Below are 11,807 nucleotides of genomic sequence, written 5' to 3' on the forward strand. Positions count from 1 at the left end.
CCTAATCACCATATCCTTCCATCAAACCTAATCACCATATCCCTCCATCCAACCTAATCACAATATCCTTCCATCCAACCTAATCACCATATCCTTCCATCCAACCTAATCACCATATCCTTCCATCCAACCTAATCACCATATCCCTCCATCCAACCTAATCACCATATCCTTCCATCCAACCTAATCAACATATCCTTCCATCCAACCTAATCACCATATCCTTCCATCCAACCTAATCACCATATCCCTCCATCCAACCTAATCACCATATCCTTCCATCCAACCTAATCAACATATCCTTCCATCCAACCTAATCACCATATCCCTCCATCCAACCTAATCACCATGTCCATTCCACTCATTGCCCAACTTCTGATTGCAACTCCATTTCATTTCAATATGAAAGAAGAAAAAAACCTATGCAATTTTTTCAGTTACCTCAGTGGCTAATATCCTAAATGTTTGGTGATGGCTGAGACTGAGAGCGGTTTGACGCAGACGATAGTCTTTTATGGTCGTTGGTTGCAGCTAGCGATGACCGTATAGACTCCCATTATTGAGGGTTCAATCAAGACAAATGAATTGAGAGGGTTTATTGGTAGGGGGTAATTACTTAAGCAAGGGTATTGAATCTGTTGTCTAACCGCAGCCCACAATGTGGTCACACAGAACTGCATTGTGGGTAAATTGGTCCCTGAGGTGTCCCCTGTGGGTTTAGAGACAGAAAAAAATGAGAAAAAAAAACAGACCCATACTGACTGATCAAATCAAATTTATTTATAAAGCCCGTCTTACATCAGCTGATATCTCAAAGTGCTGTACAGAAACCCAGCCTAAAACCCCAAACAGCAAGCAATGCAGGTGTAGAAGCACGGTGGCTAGGAAAAACTCCCTAGAAAGGCCAAAACCTAGGAAGAAACCTAGAGAGGAACCAGGCTATGAGGGGTGGCCAGTCCTCTTCTGGCTGTGCCGGGTGGAGATTATAACAGAACATGGCCAAGATGTTCAAATGTTCATAAATGACCAGCATGGTCAAATAATAATAATCACAGTAGTTGTCGAGGGTGCAGCAAGTCAGCACCTCAGGAGTAAATGTCAGTTGGCTTTTCATAGCCGATCATTAAGAGTATCTCTACCGCTCCTGCGGTCTCTAGAGAGTTGAAAAGAGCAGGTCTGGGACAGGTAGCACGTCCGGTGAACAGGTCAGGGTTCCATAGCCGCAGGCAGAACAGTTGAAACTGGAGCAGCAGCACGACCAGGTGGACTGGGGACTGTCCCCTGATATCTTTCTTATCTAATGTAAGTGATTTATTTTCATATTTTCAAGTGGAAAAAAGTGGAGAAAATCTCCTTGAGAAATATCTGTTTTTTTTGTGTTTGTTTGTGAGTGTTACATTAGTTTGATCCTGGCCATGGATGGTTTGCTCTCTCACTCTACAGTAACTGTGTTGTCCTCTATGCTCCCCTTATCCTCTCCTCCATTCACCCTCTTCAAACCTCTCTACTCTGCTCACCGTCTCTTCCTCACTTCAGTGTCATTGTGTCATTCAAAACAGTGCTTTTGCCCTATAAAGAATACTAAATCCAATACTGCACTATAATCTTTAATAGCACAACAGTGACTGGAGAATTTTCAAAGTCAGTGACGCTCATTAGCCAACAAATCGTGCATTGAGTGAAAATAAATTAATTTAATATTACTAATGATCAAACTAATTAGGCATTATCTGCATGTTGTCCTGGGAGACCCTTGAGCGTAATGGAAGAATGAAGTTGTGTTGTACTGTAGGTAATGTACGCCATATGTCAGACTGAGAAGTATTAACGTGAGAGCTTGTATATACGGTGATGATTGTCTATGTGCAGAGACACTTGACAAAGAATGAGTGCGTGCGTGCAGGTCTTTATTTCCTATTTCTTTATTTCTGTCTGTCGTTTTCTTTTTTTCTTTCTGTCTTCCTGCCTTGCCCTCCCTCTGTCTTTCCATCTCCCTCCATCACTATCTAAATTTTTTCATGTCTCCCTCCCCTCCTTTCAACCTTCCCTCCATCCATCCAGCCTTGCTGGAACGTAGTTACAATTCATGCTAAATGACGAGCTAGATAGATAGTTATAAAGTATGATTCATGGTATTGAGGTATCATAGAAAAAAATTGTGCCCACGTTGCAAATATTTTCAAATGAAACCAACCTTTTACTGTAAAAAACAAAATGCACACCCTCCCCGCTCATACTCATAGAATTAACTCAAAATCATGTTTGCGACCACAAATAACAATAACTTTAGCGACCCTGTATTTATAAACGTGGATATCGACTTTGCTACTTCAGCATATTTTTGTGGCGCGGGGATACAGGCCAGAGGGTTGAGGGTTCACCAACCATCCCTCTCACTGCCTGTTTCATTACACTATGATCAGAGCCGACTGCAGACAATCATCAGCTTGGTAGAAATCGGATTTTCAATATTTTGACGCTATATTTAAAATTATATACTGGTGGGGGGGGTGGGGGGGGGTTGTCAAAAATATATTTTCCCCGGGAGCATATGTGGCCACATTATTATAGGACGACTTGGGAGAATGATGATCTGCAACAGACAGCACATCTCAGTATCAGAAGTAAAAAAAAATACAGCCAGACTGTCCTGCTACTGTGTCTTTCTAGACCCTATAAACTGACGAGAGTAGACCCACAACTGATCTAAATGGACTGAAACATTCAAATCATCTATCACAGGTCTTTTGCGCCGTTATTCACATGACATTTTCACTGCAGCCTAGAGTAGAATTCTGTACTCACTTGAAAACAAATATGCAGTTAATCATTGTGTTGTTGTAGTCTAGTCTAGGTAGGATCATTGTGTTGTAGGTTAGTCTAGGTAGGATCATTGTATTGTAGGCTAGTCTAGGTAGGATCATTGTGTTGTAGGTTAGTCTAGGTAGGATCATTGTATTGTGTTGTAGGCTAGTCTAGGTAGGATCATTGTGTTGTATGCTATTCTAGGTAGGATCATTGTGTTGTAGGCTAGTCTAGGTAGGATCATTGTGTTGTAGGCTAGTCTAGGTAGGATCATTGTGTTGTAGACTAGTCTAGGTAGGATCATTGTGTTGTAGACTAGTCTAGGTAGGATCATTGTATTGTCGTGTTGTAGTCTAGTCTAGGTAGGATCATTGTATTGTGGTCTTGTAGTCTAGTCTAGGTAGGACCATTTTATTGTGTTGTAGGCTAGTCTAGGTAGATTCATTGTGTTGTAGGCTAGTCTAGGTAGGATCATTGTTTTGTGTTTTAGGCTAGTCTAAGTAGATTTATTGTGTTGTAGGCTATTCTAGGTAGGATCATTGTGTTGTAGGCTAGTGTAGGTAGGACCATTGTGTTGTAGACTAGTCTAGGTCGATTCATTGTGTTGTTGTAGGCTAGTCTAAGTAGAATCATTGTATTGTGGTGTAGACTAGTCTAGGTAGAATAATTGTATTGTGTTGTTGTAGGCTATAAGAGCGTCTGCTAAATGACTTAAATGTAAATGTAATGTAAATGTAGTCTAGGTAGGATCATTGTGTTGTAGGCTAGTCTAGGTAGGATCATTGTGTTGTAGACTAGTCTAGGTAGGATCATTGTGTTGTAGGCTAGTCTAGGTAGGATCATTGTGTTGTAGGCTAGTCTAGGTAGGATCATTGTGTTGTAGGCTAGTCTAGGAAGGATCATTGTGTTGTAGGCTAGCCTCTCTAGGCTAGGGGGTGGTATTTTCACATCTGGATGAAAAGCGTGCCCAAAGTAAACTGCCTGCTACTCAGGCCCAGAAGCTAGGATATGCATATTATTAGTAGATTTGGATAGAAAACACTCTGAAGTTTCTAAAACTGTTTGAATGATGTCTCTGAGTATAACAGACCTTATTTGGCGAAACCCCGAGGACAAACCAACCAGGAATTCTTTCTTTGAGGTCACTATCTTTTCAAAGGGATTTCAATGGGAATCTAGATTTCTAAGGCACTTGATTGCAGTTCCTATCGCTTCCACTGGATGTCAATAGTCTTTAGAAATTGGTTGAGGTTTTTCCTTTGAGAAATGAAGAAGTAGCCCTGTTCAGAACGAGGGTCGAGTGAAGTGTATTGTTTGTTAGAGGCGTATGACCTGAATGCTCGCTCCACTTTGTTTTCCTCCGATATTGAACACAGTTTATCCCGTCTTAAATTGTATCGATTATTTACGTTAAAAAATACCTAAAGTTGTATTAGGAAAGTTGTTTGAAATGTTTGGACAAAGATTACAGGTAACTTTTGAGATATTTTGTAGTCATGTTGCGCGAGTTGGAACAGGCGTTTTTCTGGATCAAATTTCGCCAAATAAATGGACATTTTGGAGATATATCAACGGAATTAATCGAACAAAAGGACCATTTGTGATGTTTATGGGACATACTGGAGTGCCAACAAAATAAGATCTTCAAAGGTAAGGCATGAATTATATAGTTATTTCTGAGTTTTGTGTTGTGCCTGGCGGGATGAAATATGATTGTCTGTGTTTGTTTGATGGGGTGCTATCCTCAGATAATAGTATGGTTTGCTTTCGCCGTAAAGCCTTTTTAAAATCTGACACAGCGGCTGGATTAACAGGAAGTTTATCTTTAATCCTATGTATAACACCATCTTTCATCAATGTTTATGATGAGTATTTCTGTAATTTGATTTGGCTCTCTGCAATTTCACCGGATGTTATTTGAGACAATGCATTATTGAACATAACGCACCAATTTAAACTGAGGTTTTTGGACATAAAGAGGGACTTTATTGAACAAAATGAACATTTATTGTGTAACATGGCGTCCTGGGAGTGCCACCAGATGAAGATCATCAAAGGTTAATGATTAATTTAATCGCTATTTCTGACTTTTGTGAGCCCTCTCCTTGGCTGGAGAATGTCTGTATGGTTTTTGTGACTAGGCGCTATCCTAACATAATCGCATGGTGTGCTTTCGCCGTAAAGCCTTTTTGAAATCGGACACTGTGGTTGGATTAACAAGAAGTGTATCTTTAAAATGGTGTATAATACTTGTATGTTTGAGGAATGTTAATTATGAGATTTCTGTTGTTTGAATTTGGCGCCCTGCAATTTCCCTGGATGTTGTCGAGGTGGGACGCTAGCATCCCACAAATCCCAGAGAGGCTAGTCTAGGTGGGATCATTGTGTTGTAGGCTAGTCTAGGTAGGATCATTGTGTTGTAGGCTAGTCTAGGTAGGATCATTGTGTTGTAGGCTAGTCTAGGTAGAATCATTGTATTGTGTTGTTGTAGGCTAGTCTAGGCGGGATCATTGTGTTGTAGGCTAGTCTAGGTGGGATCATTGTGTTGTAGGCTAGTCTAGGTAGGATCATTGTGTTGTAGGCTAGTCTAGGTAGGATCATTGTGTTGTAGGCTAGTCTAGGTATTGTCACTAAACAAGATCAATAGAGGAGCTTTTTGATCTCCATGTCTTATGTCTTCACTGTTCTTTCATGCTCAATGATGCACCTGGCCTCTCTACTGCCTATCAGCTATTTCTATTTGTTCTTGTGGATTCATATTGAAAATGTATGCAACTTTGAATACTTTTATCTGTGGTATGATTGCTAGTTAGCCTATTGCAGATCTGGACAAACGATCCAACTACCACTATTGTCACTATGAATGGTGGATAGAGGGCAGGATAGACAGTTAGACTGGTAGACTATACTGATCTGTGGTACAGTAAAAGTTAGCGTGTGGAAAAGTCTAGTGCATAAGGGAAGTACCAAAACACTTTGAAATAGGGGAGAAACATGCAAGCATATGAGGAAATTTGGCTAGGATGGAAGAAATGATATGGTTATACCTGCAAAAGAGCGAATGTAAACCAGGGAAATTGGAACCAACCAATGTAATTTCAGCTGTGGCCACAAAGGCCAGACTAGGGTCTTAGAGCTATTTGAATGAGCAAAAAATCTATATATTGTACCTTTGCATGTGGGCTTATACAATTGTCTCCCTCTCTCTCTCCTGCACTCTCTTACATGTTATATCTCTCTCTGAAATAAATCAAAGGTAGCTGATAATAGTTTCCCAATAGCTCCACCATCTACCCTTTTCAGAATCACAGGAAGTAGTTACATGTTCAGGGTTCAGTGCAGTACAACACTGACATTCATGCCGTGCTGTTCATTTACCTGTTTAGACCTGAAGACAAGATCTATAATAATCACAGCGGGTAAGAGACCATAGCAAAGGGGAAGCATAACAAAACTTTAATCTAAACTCTAACATTGGAATGTTGCTGACTTCGGTACAGTGTGCAACATAAAAGTGAAAGTAGATTTGTAATAACCTCAGAAGCCAATACAGACAGAGAAAATGGCTTCCAGATCGTTTCTCCTAGAGGAGAATCACTCTTGTCCTGTGTGCATGGACATCTTCGGTGATCCTGTGCTCCTGTCGTGTAGCCACAACTTCTGTAAATCCTGTCTGCAGCAATGCTGGAAAGGAATGGAAACTCAGGAATGTCCTATATGCAGACCATCAAAACACGAGTCTCTGAGCAACGAACCTCTGGTTTTAAAGAACCTGTGTGATGCCTTAGACTAGAGGAAAGGTGTCAGAGAGCTTCAGCAGGGTCCGAGCTGCTCTGCAGTAAGCACAGCGAGAAACTCAAGCTCTTCTGTCTGGACGATAAACAGCCTGTCTGCTTTGTGTGTCAGACTTCCAGAAAACACAAAAACCACACCTTCTGTCCCATAGATGAAGCTGCACAGGATTATAAGGTGAGAAAGTAACTGTGAGGACATACCTAATCATTCAGAATGAGGGTATACTGTATATAATGAGGATATAAGGACCTATATGAAGGTATATAAGAAACTAATATAGGGACTTATAAGGACATATATGAGGATATTAAAGGAACTAATATATGGACCTATAAGGACCTATATGAGAATTTATTTAAGCAATAAGGCACGAGGGGGTGTGGTATATGGCCAATATACCATGGCTAAGGGCTGTTCAGGTTGAGAGCTTCAAATTCCTTGGTGTCCACATCAACAACAAACTAGATTGGTCCAAACACACCAAGACAGTCGTGAAGAGAGCACGACAAAGCCTATTCCCCCTCAGGAAACTGAAAAGATTTGGCATGGGTCCTGAGATCGTCAAAAGGTTCTACAGCTGCAACATCGAGAGCATCCTGACCGGTTGCATCACTGCCTGGTACGGCAATTGCTCGGCCTCCGACCGCACGGCACTTCAGAGGGTAGTGCGTACGGCCCAGTACATCACTGGGGCAAAGTTGCCTGACATCCAGGACCTCTACACCAGGTGGTGTCAGAGGAAGGCCCTAAAAATTGTCAAAGACCCCAGCCACCCCAGTCATAGACTGTTCTCTCTACTACCGCATGGCAAGCGGTACCGGAGCGCCAAGTCTAGGACAAAAAGGCTTCTCAACAGTTTCTATCCCCAAGCCATAAGACTCCTGAACAGGTAACCAAATGGTTACCCGGACTATTTGCATTGTGTGCCCCCCCCAGCCCCTCTTTTACACTGCTGCTACTCTCTGTTTATCTTATATGCATAGTCACTTTAACTATACATTCATGTACATACTACCTAAATTGGCCCGACGAACCAGTGCTCCCGCACATTGGCTAACCGGGCTATCTGCATTGTGTCCCACCACCCGCCAACCCCTCTTTTTACGCTTCTGATACTCTCTGTTCATCATATATGCATAGTCACTTTAACGATACCTACATGTACATACTACCTCAATAAGCCTGACTAACAGGTGTCTGTATATAGCCTTGCTATTCTTTTTTCAAATGTCTTTTTACTGTTGTTTTATTTCTTTACTTACCTACACACACACACACACATACCGTTTTTTCCGCACCATTGGTTAGAGCCTGTAAGTAAGCATTTCACTGTAAGGTCTACTACACCTGTTGTATTCGGCACACTGACAAATAAACTTTGATTTGATTCTTATGCACAACGCAACACAGAGTGCCTGGATACAGCCCTTAGCTGTGGTATATTGGCCATATACCACAAACCACCGAGGTGCCTTATTGTTATTATAAACTGGTTACCAACATAATTAGAGCAGTAAAAATAATTTTTTTGTCATATCCGTGGTATACGGTCTGAAATATCACGGATGTCAGCCAATCAGCATTCAGGGCTCCAACCACCCAGTTTATAAAAGGACCAATAGAATCTGGTATACTGATCTACAAACTGGGTGTGTTAGAAATGAAACCCACATGATCTAGTACCTATAGTCAGTGGTGGTTCAGCCTGCTGTGTAAGTTTCCTATTGTGTGGATTTAAGTAGAAATATAAACGAGCTAAATCAGTGTCAGAATAGTAAACAAATGCCACTTGAATCTACGAAATAGATCACCTGATCCGAAGTTGTAAAACGTAGCCCTGCTACTCCACACTATCCAGATACAGACCAGGGGTGCACAACACCTGTCTTGGAAGGCTATTGATTTCCTAGGTAGCCTATTGATAACATTAATTAATCAGTGTCATGCAGAAACAAAATCGGAAGGACTAACAACCTTGTGGACTGTGTTAATATGCACCCCTGACATTAATAACCTCTACAGGATCGGTGGGTGTCCCGCGGGGCGGTTGAGCTAACTACTGTGTTATTTTGTTGCAGGAGGAACTCAAGACTGCACTGCAACCCTTACAAGAGAAGCTAAAGATCTTTAACATAGTTAAAGTAACATGTGATAGAACAGCAGAACACATAAAAGGTTAGACTACGGAATGCTGCTAGTATGCAGTATTTTGTATATATTTAATTCACCAAGTGTGTGAATAAACAGTTACCCACGTATTCCTCTCACTGTATCCAGAGCCAGGCCCAGACTACAGAAAAGCAAGTTAAGAAGGAGTTTGAGAAGCTTCACCAGTTTCTACGAGAGGAAGAGGCAGCCAGGATAGCTGCTATGAGGGAGGAAGAGGAGCAGAAGAGTCATCGGATGAAGAAGAAGATTGAGGAGATGAGTAAAGAGATATCATGTCTTTAGGACACAATCCGAGCCATACAGGAGGAGCTCGGAGCTGAAGACATCTCATTTCTACAAGTAAGAACCAACATATTTGTCCTTTGTAGACATGATTGTATGATAAATTGATTGGTAACGTTGACAACCCTCATCCTTCTGCAGAACTACACAGCCACGGTGAAAAGGCAAGTCATCTCCCTCCTGTGTCTCTCTTCTCTGTGGTTCTGAATCTGAACCCAACCGCACAACAGCACTGAGTCTTCAATGTTATTACAGAGCCGAGTCCACACTGCCAGATCCACAGCTGGTCTCAAGAGCGCTGATAGATGTGGCCAAACACCTGGGCAACCTGAAGTTCAGAGTCTGGGAGAAGATGCATGACATTGTTCAGTACAGTGAGTATTGTGTTATGATTATACAAATAAAATTGATGATTATATATTTGTACCAAAGAAACAAACAGAACTAGACAGTCATGGATATGCACATTTATAATTGTATTGGAAAATATGCAATGTATTATGTTAATCATAACATAAAAGTAGTTATTAAAAAATAAACATCATATGAAATGTCCTTTTAGTTTTAGTTTTAGTCATACTATGTTTCCGTTCTATCTCTTTAGGTCCTGTGATTCTGGACCCCAACACTGGTCACCCAGGTCTCCTCCTCTCTGATGATCTGACCAGTATGAGATGCATTGGAGTGACACAGAAGTTACCTGACAACCCAGAGAGGTTTGATAAATCTCACTTTGTCCTGGGCTCAGAGGGCTTTAACTCAGGGACACACAGCTGGGACATTGAGGTTGGAGATATTCAATTCTTTGCTGTAGGTGTGGCCCCAGAGTCTGTCTCCGGGGAAGGACATGGTGACTGGGTTAGAATGTGTGGAATACAGTGGTGTAATGCTGGATACATGCCATATTTGTCCCCCACCCTATTCACACTGAAACAGAGAGCTCCTCAGAGGGTCAGAGTACAACTGAACAGGGACAGAGGAAAGCTGTCATTCTCTGACCCTGATAACAACACACACCTACACACATCAACACACACTTTCACTGAAAGAGTCTTTCCATTCTTTTACTTTAATTGGTCTACTTTCTCACATTCACTAAGAGTCTTACCAGTGAACCCTCCGTAACAGCGGGACAGCACAACTAGAGTAGGGAGGGCGAATGAATGGGCTTCTACACAGTCATTATGGGAACTCTTTCTTAAGCTCCTGGTTAAATTGCGCATAAGAAAAAAAAAACTCTCTAAATGGTTAAACCAGTAACAAATATATGTGATTATTGTAAAAATCTGTGAATTTGCTTAATTTACTATCATCCTAAACTAAGATATTTCATTATTTTGCTATATCTAATGAATGTATATTATACTACTTTCCATGATGTGGACAGAATGTGTTACTACATTACACAAGCTGCTGTTTTGACCACATCGAATTGGGGGGGAATTACACATCTTAGTATAAAAGTTTATAGTTAGCACGATAACACAAGATCAAAACATAAAACAGATGAATATCTTTGGTTTTGTACTGTTGATTTTGTCATACGTGCTGGGGGTCTCAAGACTCTTGCTGTCAGTAACTAAGTTTCCATCCAATTGCTGACAGATGTTCATGCAATTATCCTAAAATCTGCATAAAGAAAATATGTTTTCCCACCAGTGGTGTGTTCCACCAAACGGACTTGTTGCGGATAAAAATCTGTGTGTGATGACGTAGTGCACACAAAATGCACGTGCACTCTAGCCAACAGCTCAAATCAAATCGCAGGTACAGTGTTGGGTAGGCTGTGTTGGGTAGGCTGTGTTGGGTAGACTGTGTTGGGTAGACTGTGTGGGGTAGACTGTGAAGGTAGACTGTGAAGTTAGGCTGTGTGGGGTAGACTGTGAAGGTAGACTGTGAAGGTAGACTGTGAAGGTAGGCTGTGGGAGAAGGATAGTTTACGTGATGAGAATATTATTAATAAGAGCGAGAACATTTTTTATTTGTCAACAGCAGTCAAGCATCGATCATCATGTCACCAGAATAAGATCCTTGATAGTTATCAGAAAGGAGCATCAAGCTCATCACCGTACACTTTCACCTCCCTGTGAAGTTCATCCTAACTTATGATGTAGCCTAATAAACTGCATGGTTTCCAGAGTCATAGTGGGAGGACCACACACCATATCATTGTCGTGACTCCAAGTTTACTTCGATATGATGGTTATTATATCAATATTTCAAATCAAATTGTATTAGTCACATGCGCCGAACACAACAGGTGTAGACCTTACAGTGAAATGTTTACTTACGAGCCCCAAACCAACAATACAGTTAAAAATAAGAATAAGAACTGGTGCCGCTGTAGAACTTTTTGAGGACCCATGACAAATCTTTTCAGTCTCCTGAGGGGGAATAGGCTTTGTCCTGCCCTCTTCATGACTGTCTTGGTGTGTTTTGGACCATGATAGTTTGTTGGTGAACTTGAAGGAACTTGAAGCTCTCAACCTGCTCCACTACAGCCCCGTCGATGAGAACAGCTGAACTAAGCTCATGAGGCATTTATAAGTTATATTCTTCAAGAATCAATGGGCACATTTAATTAATTCATAAGTGAACAAAATGTATGTAGTACCTGCAGATTGCCCTTTTAATGGGTTGTAACTGAAGCAAACTTTGAATCTTGTAGGCTAATATTTTCTGTATCATTATTTCTCTCTTTCATTACGGAGTCCTCTCTAGCCACTTTGTGTCATGTTTTGTCATTGATCATCATG

At 41.1% G+C, this 11,807-nt stretch overlaps 1 pseudogene; it reads left to right on the forward strand.

Moving 5' to 3' along the window:
* Positions 1-6,164: 6,164 nt before the first annotated feature.
* On the forward strand, positions 6,165-11,111 carry LOC139553099 (E3 ubiquitin-protein ligase TRIM35-like; annotated as a pseudogene).
* Positions 11,112-11,807: the final 696 nt, after the last annotated feature.

The sequence above is a fragment of the Salvelinus alpinus genome, chromosome 25, assembly GCF_045679555.1.
Source record: "Salvelinus alpinus chromosome 25, SLU_Salpinus.1, whole genome shotgun sequence".
Classification (NCBI taxonomy): domain Eukaryota; kingdom Metazoa; phylum Chordata; class Actinopteri; order Salmoniformes; family Salmonidae; genus Salvelinus; species Salvelinus alpinus.